Raw genomic sequence first — 13,537 nt, 5'->3', positions numbered from 1 at the left:
ATGCTCTATGCTATCTACTTGAGTGTTGATAGTGTTGATTGATGATTAGAAGTAATGTGATGCTTGAGCATGATAATAAATTGTTAATGATGATTTGAAATTGTTAATTGAACGTTAGCAATGATGCTTAAGGTGGATTAGGCTTTGGTTATTGAAGTTTTGGCTGAGATGATTGTTACTGTTAACATAATCATAATTTGAATCGATGCACACCATATTTTTGTTGAATTCATTATGGAATTTGTATTGTCGACATGAGCTTGATGTTGTGTTGTGGATTAAACATGCTTAATGTTGATTTTTGGTGATAGAATGTATGATGATTTAATTTTGGAATACATTACTTGACAAAAGCACGATAGTATGATAATTGGTAATGATATGGTAGTCTTTTGGTGTTAATTTGAAATGATAATAATGCTGGAAGTTTTAATTGAAAATTGTTGATGTTGCATGGTTGAAAGTTGATAATGGTTGAGTTGTTAATGAAAGTGATGGTGCTGAATTTTCAGTGGAGTTAGTGTTGTGGTTGATTTTTGAATTTGAATATGGATGAGATATAGTTGTTTTGTATAATGGTGAGAGTTCTTGATTTGAATTTTGTCGATGATTGTTGTTGGATATGAACTAGTTTCTTGAGCGTGGATTGTGTTGTGTTTCCAATTTTTGCTTGCTAGAAATTGTTTAGAATTGCTTTGTATGAAGGTTTGATCACTAGAGTTGGATATCACCCATGGATTGGTGAGGATAATATAGTTTGGAATGGGTTCAAAGCTGAATTTTCTTGATCTATGTTTGTTGCCATGAGTTTATTTTGTTACTTGGTATTTTTTTGGTTTCTACATGTCATGTGCTAAGTTTGTTGCACTCAAAGTTTTGTGCCAATCACCATGAAGTTTTGCATTGAGCTTAGACATGTTTTTGAGACTTTTATGGACTGTTTTATGGCTATTACAGTGCAGCAAATTTGATACTTCAATTTCACCACACTTCACTTCCTCTAATTCATGAAACTTGGCTTTCTAAAAGAGATTTAATCTAAAATTTTGTGGTATTGTTTGTTGTGTGTTTTTAAGTGATAACATGGTGTTCTTGTGTGCTAATAAATGCTTGACAGTGCTGAAATTTGTTCTGTTATTGTTTTATTGCTTGCTTCTTTCCGAATTCTCCATAACGTGTGCGGTATGTCGGCTTTGCTAAAATCATCATAACTTTTAAACTGTTTTGAGTTTTTGAGCATGCGAATAATGTTTTCCATATGAATTGATATTTTCGGAGCTTTTGGTGAAGTTTATTTTTTGTTTCGGTTGACTTTTTTATAGTTTTCGCTACTGCCTGACTTTGGAAATCGTGTCTCCGAGCCGATTTAATAAATTCCGACTGCATATTTGAGTTCTTTGGCATGTTTCTAACTCACCATAAAATTTTGGCTTAATTCCGACAAAGTTGGTTTTTACCATTTTTAACCGGTTTCGCCGTTTCGGTGTACTGTTTTGCTTGTAAATACTTGTTTTGGCTTCCGTAATTTTAGTGTACATATTTAATATGCTTTTGATTGCTATTCCATGTTGCTATTTCATTTTTGGTTAGCTTATGCTTAAAAAGTGTATTAAATACCGTATTTTCGCTTTAAACGTGTGTATTTTGTCTCCGTTTGCATTCCGCGCTCTTGCGTTCGTTTGTTACATATTCTCGACATGCTTTGTACATATTTTCCTAGGCGTATAGTTGCTGCCCCGTGTAGTTATTATTTCCCTCTTACCGCGTTTTTTGTTTTCTACTCCGTTATTCATTTTCGGTTTAGTTTATAGTACAATAACGCAATTCCGATTGCGGTGTCTTGTCATCTCTAACGTGTGTGCTAGTATGCAAGGCAATGTGGAGGATCTTTTCGGTTGATGCTCTGTTGAATGCAGTATAGGGCAAGCAACAAACAAGATTTGGAAATATTGATCCGGGATTTATCGTCCTCAGAGATGGAGAGATGCCATTCAACAGTTTCTACAGTTTTGAACTTTGGATTAAATGAGCAAAAAGTAAACAAAGATATAGACAGGAAAAGAATAAACACATTCTTAGATGAGAAATAACTTATCAGGCATGTAAATATATTCACTCTTAACAAACATACACTTACCAACCCATTATACTCAACCTACGATACTCATCTATGTCATCACGTATCTCTCACATAAGCGTCCATCTCTGGAGCACAAACGAGATCATCTCAAAACTAAGGTTATCTCTAACGCGAAGTCACGAGAACATCCGTATTCTCGCGTCGGCGATCTCTCGCGCGCCGCTCAAACACAAAAGCATTAAGAACATATACAAACAGTGAATGCTAGCTCTAAATCTATCTCTAGAGTTCAGAACCAACAGATTATCATCCTAGATAAGGATTCAAGAAGTTTATCTCTAAAGCACCCCAAATCCCCAGCATAGAGAAAAAATCCAGGATAACATCAACACAGATTCGTAAAGCAAGTTAAATATAACATTATAATCGGTAAATATACATAAGATTCAAGTAAATATACAAACAAACCCAACCAAAGAGAAATACACAAAGAAGAAGAGAAATGAACCGAAAATCTCCCGGTTTGTCAGCTCCGTTCGATGCTCAATCCACCCCCGATCATCCAAATGCAACCTCCGAAGTTGTTTTCTAAGCTAATCTACCCTAAGAATGAAGTTGATGGTGTTGGGACTCAAAAATACCCAACCCATAACCTAAAAATGTGATTTTTGCCCCTTTTAACGAGCTGCTGTCTTAGCAGGTCCGCTTAGCGGACCCCCTCCGCTCAGCGGACTCAAAATTGCTTCCAGACGCTGATTTGCTCCGCTGGAGCTCCGCTCAGCGGACCCCCTCCGCTTAGCGGAGTCTGCTAAAAATCAGATTTTGTTTTCGCCATAACTCGAGAACCGTAACTCCGAATTGCGCCCGGTTCGAAGCGTTGGAAAGCTTATTCAATGCTCTATCTAATAATGAATGAATGGAAACCAAAATGATGATTTTGTTCATCCTTATTTTGAGTCTTTGGAAGTCCGCTTGACGGTGGCTAAGCGGGCTTTCACCAAAATTGCGAAATCGAAGTCGTGCCTTTGACACTTTATTCCTCAAGGCTCCAATAAGCATGAATACCTATAAAAACAAAGGAAAAATTATCAAATGGTATAAAAGTATATGAAAATACAATTATTCACAAAGTATACGTATTTATACACAAAATGGAGAATTATTCAAACGGTATTAACAAAAGTATCGATAAGTGCCACTATTTACATACACAAAATAAGTACATTTTGACACTTATCAAACTCTCCCCAACTTGAAACTTTTTTTGTCCTCAAACAATGTCAAATAAATCAAAGAATAAAAAGTAATAAATCAAAGAATTGTGAATCAACAAGTTTTGAAAACCAAAAACAAATGTATGGCTTAATACAAAAACGTATAAACAAAGTAAATACTTACCACTATCCTACAACTACAACATATGAACGAAACGAATCCTAAGCACAAAAAGCATACAAAACATTCTAACACAATACATGCCCACATCATGAATCACACCTAGCAAATATTCATCATTGGATGAAGAACACACAAAGGTGAAGGACTTTTAACACTCATCCAACAATCTTGCAAACAAAAGATTAAATTATGCATTCATCCAAAAATCACATTGAAGATACAAAAGCAAGAATCACAAGGACTTTTCAAGGTTGTAATGTGGCTTGGTTAAAAAACAAGGGATATGTCCTAAGGCTAATCGAAACAAAAACTTGCCTAAACCTAAGGGAGTGATCAATCCACCAAAGATTCAAACAACAATATTCCGATCAAACTTCTTCCTTATCCACAAGTTTCTCAAACCAATACATACTACTTATTAGCACAATTATTCGCTTCTATTTTCTTTTCTTTTTTTTCAAAACTTTTTCACTTTTTTTCTTTTCTTTTCACATTTTTTTCTTTTTCTTTCTTTTCAACCTCGTAGCAACAACCAAATAAGTAGCAACCATTTCTCTCCCCAACTTGAATTCAACCACACCATCATATGAATACTCCCTACTTTCTAAGGCAAGGTAAAAATTCATACCAAAAATCATGGTTGAGGGTTCAAGAAAATAAAGAATCAATCATCCATGCAAAAATGAGAACTAAACACTCAAAGATAAGCATTTAGCAAAAACAACATGGATATTGACAAAAAGGCTCAAAAGGGTTAACAAATGATCACACACTCCCAAGGTGAATTGACAATTTGGCTATGGTGGTTGTGCTCAAAATGAAACAAAATGCCTTGATCCTTTTCATGCTTTCATAAAATCAACATAAACAAAAGATTAAGCATAATAAAATCCAGTTAAAACAAAGATTGTGGCCTCCAGCATATATGAACAATGGAAAGCTTCCTCACATTTATGGTTTGGGAACTAAAGTGATTCAATCAACAAGCAAGTAATGCAAAAGAATGAATGGTATGGTAATTGTACAAATGAAAAGTTTCCTAAACATGCTATATTATAGAAAGCGATAAATGAGTACCTTGAATGATACAACTTCAAAAAAAAAATCCTACCATACATCCGCAAGTTGAAACACTCAAGCTTTGGAAAATCACCTCAAAAATCTTCTAATCACCGAACAAAATTTGAGTACAAACAACCAACACAAGAATTAGAAAAAGAAAACTAATATATACTACTAATTAGCCTTGGTGAAAGTGGGAAAAATGAGTGAACCAAGTGGAATGGGAACCCCACTGGTACAGAGCAGAAAAACAAAATTCTGCTATGCTCGCTTAGCGAGCTCTGCTCCGCTTAGCGGACATAGCAGAAACTAGAAAAATCAGAACAGGATCTGTTGTTCCAATCACTCACCACTTCACCTAAATACCTCATAAATAGAAATATAAACAATATTTACAACCGTTGGGGTGCCTCCCAACAAACGCTTGTTTTACGTCGTTAGCTTGACGCCTTTATTGTTCCGGTGTTTGGAAAGTAGCCTCCTCTCGTCATGCCATGGTGACGTCTCACCGCACAAGCCTAAAGAAAGTGTCCTAACCAACCAATCAACAAACGTTACGAGTACAAATATATACAACGATTTTACGAACATAAAAACGAAAGTCTACACCTATATACACAAACAAACACATATATACAAGTATGGAACAAATATAATTATTATCATACAAAAAGAGAAAATTGGTGAATGTTGGATTCACAATTTGAAAAGTGAAGATTTGTTATTAAAGAGCTCATCCGAGATCAACATGTTTCACTAACATTCACCAATAAAAGTATACTTATATGTAAACATATACAAGTAAACTTATATGGTGAACATAAACAAGTAAATATGTACAAGTAAATATATATACAAGTGAAACTATACAATATATACGATATATACAAAGCTAAAGACCATATAAACTATTGCGATGCAATCACAACCATCCCCGGCAACGGCGCCATTTTGTTGAATGCAGTATAGGGCAAGCAACAAACAAGATTTGGAAATATTGATCCGGGATTTATCGTCCTCAGAGATGGAGAGATGCCATTCAACAGTTTCTACAGTTTTGAACTTTGGATTAAATGAGCAAAAAGTAAACAAAGATATAGACAGGAAAAGAATAAACACATTCTTAGATGAGAAATAACTTATCAGGCATGTAAATATATTCACTCTTAACAAACATACACTTACCAACCCATTATACTCAACCTACGATACTCATCTATGTCATCACGTATCTCTCACATAAGCGTCCATCTCTGGAGCACAAACGAGATCATCTCAAAACTAAGGTTATCTCTAACGCGAAGTCACGAGAACATCTGTATTCTCGCGTCGGCGATCTCTCGCGCGCCGCTCAAACACAAAAGCATTAAGAACATATACAAACAGTGAATGCTAGCTCTAAATCTATCTCTAGAGTTCAGAACCAACAGATTATCATCCTAGATAAGGATTCAAGAAGTTTATCTCTAAAGCACCCCAAATCCCCAGCATAGAGAAAAAATCCAGGATAACATCAACACAGATTCGTAAAGCAAGTTAAATATAACATTATAATCGGTAAATATACATAAGATTCAAGTAAATATACAAACAAACCCAACCAAAGAGAAATACACAAAGAAGAAGAGAAATGAACCGAAAATCTCCCGGTTTGTCAGCTCCGTTCGATGCTCAATCCACCCCCGATCATCCAAATGCAACCTCCGAAGTTGTTTTCTAAGCTAATCTACCCTAAGAATGAAGTTGATGGTGTTGGGACTCAAAAATACCCAACCCATAACCTAAAAATGTGATTTTTGCCCCTTTTAACGAGCTGCTGTCTTAGCAGGTCCGCTTAGCGGACCCCCTCCGCTCAGCGGACTCAAAATTGCTTCCAGACGCTGATTTGCTCCGCTGGAGCTCCGCTCAGCGGACCCCCTCCGCTTAGCGGAGTCTGCTAAAAATCAGATTTTGTTTTCGCCATAACTCGAGAACCGTAACTCCGAATTGCGCCCGGTTCGAAGCGTTGGAAAGCTTATTCAATGCTCTATCTAATAATGAATGAATGGAAACCAAAATGATGATTTTGTTCATCCTTATTTTGAGTCTTTGGAAGTCCGCTTGACGGTGGCTAAGCGGGCTTTCACCAAAATTGCGAAATCGAAGTCGTGCCTTTGACACTTTATTCCTCAAGGCTCCAATAAGCATGAATACCTATAAAAACAAAGGAAAAATTATCAAATGGTATAAAAGTATATGAAAATACAATTATTCACAAAGTATACGTATTTATACACAAAATGGAGAATTATTCAAACGGTATTAACAAAAGTATCGATAAGTGCCACTATTTACATACACAAAATAAGTATATTTTGACACTTATCATGCTCGCTCTCGTGTTTTGCTTTATTTGTGGGACACAACATTTATTATCTCTCCGATTCACGTTCTCACACGCGCTTATTACCGTTATACATTGCTTGTCTTGATATTTTGTTTCCCTTGCAGGTGTTTGGTACTTGTTGTGCTCGATGCACACGTCGGCGGGTGATTTAATTTCATCGCACCGAATCTTGATTGCTTACGCGGATTTTAATTGGAGTGCTGACATGTTTGCTGTTGCTTTTGCTAGCTCGCTCGCGGGATCTCTGATTTTCTTTCTTATAGTTTGTTGTAATTTACGGATCATAATCCATTTGGTATTGATCTCGTTTCATTTTAACTTCTTCCCGCATTTTATTGCTTTCACTCATCCTTTATCATGAGAAGTAGGACTTAGGAATGCATTGCATTTGGAAATCCTCTGAGGCGTGTGCGAGAGGTTCTGTTTTTTCCGATGTGCTGCTTGCAGGAAGTCTTACCAAAGGCCATTGTAAGTCCTTAAGAAGGCAAGCGGAAAGGGTTAACAATCAACCCCCGCAACTTTCAGTCCTCAGGTCGTCCTTATGCTCACTTTTTGCAAGTTTAAAGGTCTGGACAAGTCCCTAAGATCGTCGAGTCGAAGGACCAATGGGTAAAGTGAAGTGGGTTCATGCAATCGAACCCCCAAGTTTATTAGCTCATGTTGACCGACGTTGATGCTCAGTGTATGCACACACCGATCCGCCTCTACTTCTCCTTGCCCCGGTAATATAATGTTACGGTCCTCTCTCCTTGGTCTAATGCTTGGTTGACTCGGGTGATACGCTCCCCTTGGCTATGGCGGGACAACTTTTCTACTACAAGGCCTGCGCTTGTAGGTGTATGTGCATGACCGAGCTCGTTTGTTTGATATTATTGTTTGTTTTTGTTTGTTTTCTCTTTTTCCCCATAGGTCTCTAGTTTAGCTTAGTCTTGCGCCCTTTGTATGACAACATAGTTAGAAAGCTCCCCCCCCTTAGCTTAGGCTTTCCTCATGCATTTATTAAAACATAGACCATACTCTTTGATTTTATTTTCTTAAGAGCTTGTTATTTTCGCTCCATTCCCAAGCGTAAGACTCCAAAGGTCAAGCAGCGGAGTGCAAATGTGACTCGTTCACCTAAAAAACACAAAACAAACAGAAATTAGTTAGCCGAGCTACGGTACCTCTGATTCCTCAAAAAGAATACATAGGCAGCAGGGTAGGGCCTGTGCGAGTACAACTATTTCTTTTCCTTACGTTTTGCATGCATTTTAGTCCAAATTAGCGCAATTTGCTTACACACCCATATATTAGACCATAAGCGTGGATCCCATCGAGTACGATGGGCGCGTGGGGTGCTAACACCTTCCCCTCACGTAACCGACTCCCTTACCCTCTTCTCTGGTCGTGAGACCGTTGTTTTGTTTCGTGGTTTGCTGGCATTCCCTTCCTTTTTAGGATAAATATGTTAGTGGCGACTATGTTGATTTTTTGCGGTTGCGAAACCATTGTCATGGCCCTATACTCTGCCTCGGCGCTTGATCTTGCAACTACATTTTGTTTCTTACTTTTCCAAGATATAAGGTTTCCTCCAACAAGTACACAATACCCAGAGGTGGATCGTCTATCATTGGGTGACCCTGCCCAATCAGCATCAGAGTATCCAACTATCTGAGTATGTCCTTTATCTTCATACAGTATACCTTTTCCTGGAGCACATTTGATGTATCTCAGAATCCGGATAACAACATCCATGTGTTTCTGACAATGGGAATTTAAGAGCTGGCTTAACACACTGACTGCAAAAGAAAATTTGGGACGAGTGATTGTGAGATAATTCAACTTTCCAACCAATCTCTTATACCTTCCCGATTCAGATAGAGGCCCCCCAATTGAATAATAGTTTGACACTTGGATCCATAGGAGTATCAACTGGTTTAGCATTCAACAAACATGTTTCTTCTAAAATATCCATAGCATATTTTCGCAAATAAATCACCAAACCATTTTTCGATTGGGCTACCGCAATACCCAAGAAATAGTGGAGTTTATTAAGATCTTTTGTTTGAAATTGATTCGAGAGATGTTGTTTCAACTGGAGTATTCATAGCTGATTACTACCAGTTATGACAATATAATCTACATACACAATAAGATAAATGCACCCTTGGGTTGAGTGGCGATAAAAAACACAATGGTCAGCTTCACTACGGATCATACCAAACTGTTATACTACAATGCTGAATTTTCCAAACCAAGCTCTATGAGATTTCTTAAGACCATAAAGAGGCATGTGTAGCCTACACACCATATTCGATGACTCCCCCTGAGCAACAAACCCAGGTGGTTTCTCCATAGATACTTCCTCTTCAAGATCACCATCAAAAATTCATTCTGATGTCAAGTTAGTGAAGAGACCAATGTCGAACGAGTGAAATGGCTAGAAGAAGTCTAACATATGCCATCTTGGCTATAGGAGAGAAGGTATCACTATAATCCAACCCAAAAATTTGAGTGTATCCTTTGGCTACCAAGCCCGCTTTAAATCAATCAATCTTACCATTTGGACCAACCTTCGTTGTATAATACCAACGACAACCTACTAAATATTTCCCTAGGGGTAGAGGAACCAGTTCCCAGATACAACTGCTTTGAAGAGCACACATTTCATTAATTGCCTCCACTCAGAGTGAGATAATGCCTCACCTAAATTTTTAGGAATAGAAACAGAAGACAGAGAAGACAAACAAGTATACTGTAAAAGGGAAGACGATGATAACATAAATCAATATCATTTGGAGAAGGATTTCATGTTTGATGTATACCTTTTCGAAGGGAAATCAGAAGATTAAACTCAGATTTCAAGATCGAATATGGTGATGGAGAGAGCGTCAGAGGAGAGTCTAAAATGACCTCAGGGACATGTACGACCTCAGGGACAGGAACGACCTCAGGGAGAGGAACAATCTCAGGGACAGGTACGACCTCAAGGACATGTACGAAAGACGTTGGTTGACGATACTAATATATTTGAAGTGGGCGAGAAGTGTCAACCTGTAATATGATGGGAGAATTGAATTTTTGTTTTGTTATTTCGTAAAACATGTTGCGGTAAGCAAGAGTCTCCACCGACTTTTATTTTATCCAATTTGGAGAGGCAAAAAAGAACAGGAAAGACCTTTAAAAGATTTTAAGTTCGGGGGATAGGTTATACAAAGGGAAGGTATTAGGACCCTTTGTATCCATGGTTATCCATGGGCTATTAATTGCTTAGTTCACTTGTTTTTGTTTGATTTGTTTGAAAGAGTGTAGTGTGTATAGAAAAATAGTTTGTAAAAGAACTTTAACTTTGTAAAGATTTATCATTCGAATGTATACAAAGTGTAGTCTTTGAAAGATGTATAAAAAACATGAGGTGTGAAAAGCATTTTGAATGTTTTGTTGTGAGCAAACACTTAAGAGTTACCTACCCTAAGTTCGTAAGGTCTGTCCTATGCTTTAAAGCTTTCCTTGAGCGATAGTACTATCCATGCCATATGTGGGCAGGTAGTCCTATACATTGGATGTAAAGGGAAATCGAAGAGTCATCGAATAGTCATAATGGCTATCCATACCATAAGTGGGCAGGAAGTCCTATGCATTGGATGTGAAGGGACATCAAATGGTCATAAAAGGCGACAAGTAAGAATACCTTAGAAATCCGAAAGGACTATCATCATTTATCGTAGGCAACTTGAGGGACGGGATCATTTTATCATAGGTAACTCGAAGGGACTATGATCTTTATTCTGAAGGGACTATGATGATTTTGAATAATAGGCAGCATATGCTAAGGCATCCCTACGCTCGAGGGACTTGACCGTATTATCGAAAGGCAACAGAAGAGGGGAAACCCTAAAGGTGAGCCTCCTTGATTAGGAGGGTAGATGCATAGCCAATCCTTGAGTTTTTGAAGATCAACTGAGCTTGAACCTTGAAGTGTGGAGGGCAAATTTTGGGGTATGACATCTGCCCCTATTCAATCTTCTTAAACTTGAAGAGGTAGATTGACTTCTTTGCCTATTGAAATCTGAAGGTGGAAGATGATTGAATACTTAAATGCCCCGAAATTTGCACTCGCCGGTGCAGGATGTAATGTTGGAGATGAGCTTAAAGATGCCATCCAGTTGTTGACGGAGTGCTATCAGAGATGGGCTTAAAGATGCCATCCAGTTTTTTTGAAGTGAGGTAGGGATCAAAATAAGTCGTACACTAGAATGTATCAGAGGACATAAACCATGATGAGTCCGTGTTGGACTGTTCCCAATAAATGTGTTGAAGAATGTTACATGAGCATCAGAATGAATCGTATGTTAGGTTGCATCCGAAGAAATGTCATATGGTTGCTAGAAATAGCCGTACGTTAAGTTGTGTCTGAAAGAATATACTTAGGATGAGTGTCAGAAATAATCTTTGCGTCGATTGCATCTGCCTCGTTCTTTGACCGTGTCCGCATCGTCGAAGGTGGTAGAATTAGATCTGAATGTTGATCGTGTCCGCACCGTCCGAGGTGGCAGAATTAGATCTGAATGTTGATCGTGTCCGCACCGTCCGAGGTGGAAGAATTAGATCTGAATGTTGATCGTGTCAGCACCGTCCGAGGTGGCAGAATTAGATCTGAAGGTTGAACGTGTCCGCACCGTCCGAGGTGGAAGAATAAGATCTGAATTTTGATCGTTTCCGCACCGTCTGAGGTGGCAGAATTAGATCTGAAGGTTGACCGTGTCCGCACCGTCCGAGGTGGCAGAATTAGATCTAAAGGTTGACCGTGTCTGCACCGTCTGAGGTGGCAAAATCAGATCTGAATATTAGAGATATTGTTTATTTGACTGGGACTGTAACCGAAAGGGCAAAGTTAGTCTTTATGCGATGTCATGATGCATGTATTGTATGGTGAAGTTCTCAAAATAAATGAGGAACTTGTATGTTATGTATAAGTTTGTCATAAAACATTATATGCGATGTATGGACATATGTATGATATATGATGCATGGACGCGACTTATGTAGTTGGAGCGTATTAGTGACTTCGTCCAGCAATTCCTGATTAATAAAATAAATTTCTATATGAATCTTGAGATGATGTCACTATGACCATGCTGATGATTCTTGCTATCTTGTTCGAAGATACTCGGTTGGGGATTTCTGGTTTTTGCTTGGGGATGAAAGTAACATGAAGGATCTGACCTTGATGTACCCTGAATGGGGATAAGAGAAAAGGATAATCCTCCGTTGTACTATCTGACCAAGTTTCAGCTGTGAGTGTCAACTTTACTGGGGATAGTGAGTTTGAATAAACCCTGTTGGAGAAGAGAATTATAGCGGGGAAATTGCAGTGTTGGAGATATAAACTCCGTTGGGAAGAGACTATTTGAAGATAACTTCTCGAGGATTACTCTGTGGAGATATTTTTGTGAAACTGACTATGTGGGGAAGATTCCCTCAGGTTTCAATTTTCCCTTGCCTCTATGTCTTCAATTATTTCATCACTTGCCGACGGAAAATATTTTCTTAACCATACGTGGCCCTTTACACGTGGGAGTCTATCTGCCCCTGGGATTAGTAGTCTGGTATACCCGACGTCTGAAGTTACTGAAATTAGAACTTGGGATGAGAGAATGGTGTTGACACCATTTGATACTAGTCACTAAATGGCTTTTGCAACGTGCCTCAAGTGATAGACTTACCCCTCTGGTTGTTCAGCGCCTTTGAGAGATTCTCTGAATCTTGACTTGATTGCCCCAAATGAAAGGATAATAATGTGTCACGTCCCTTGTATACATTAGTCTTTAGCCAACTGAGTCAGGTGCAGGAGACATTTCTGCTTTTCGATGCACCTCTGAAGCAACTTTGTCTGTTGGGAGGACTTTCTGATATTTGTGCTATCATAAGCAACATGCCCCAGTATCATGAACTTAGGAACAATGCCCCTGATTAACCAGTGTTGAGGGTAGTTTCAGCTATGCTTGGGTGAATGCCCCTGATTGCTCAACACTTCTGAGAGATTTTTCGAATCTTGACCTAATTGCCCCAGATTGACTGAATTCTTACTGTGCTCGACTGCTCTTGTGCCCCTGAGGGTGATCAGAAATTTGGGATATTCTCGCTCGAACCTAACGGAGTTCTGAAGACAACCTGTCCTTTGGGAAGATTAAACTTTTCATCTGAAGTTCATGATGGAAACTTTCTTGATGTCAAGCACTTGTTCATATGCGAAGAATGTTTATTATGAGAAATATAATTCTAATGCAAAGTCTATGTTTATCTTGAAGTTAAAAAAAACTTTTTGAAAGGATGTCAAAACATTGATATTTTTTTTTTGTGAAAGGCGGTGTGATACCAACTCGAGCGTTTTAGAAAATCTCCTAGGAGTCGGTTTACCGTATCCTCGTTTATAGTATGCTTTCGAATTAACCCTGCTTCAATTAAGACTTTTGAGGGTTGTAACGTGGTCAGGTTCACGGTTTTAGAAAAAAGGATTTTTAGGCTCAATATATTATTGGTGCCCACCCCCTTCGTGATGTTTTCCAACCTAAGTTCAATTAACTCAATGTGAGTATTCATCCTTCAAGAAGTGTGTTCATCATAGGTCA

This window comes from Vicia villosa, linkage group LG1, assembly GCF_029867415.1.
Source record: "Vicia villosa cultivar HV-30 ecotype Madison, WI linkage group LG1, Vvil1.0, whole genome shotgun sequence".
NCBI lineage: Eukaryota > Viridiplantae > Streptophyta > Magnoliopsida > Fabales > Fabaceae > Vicia > Vicia villosa.
Note: the sequence above shows the minus strand (reverse complement) of the source record.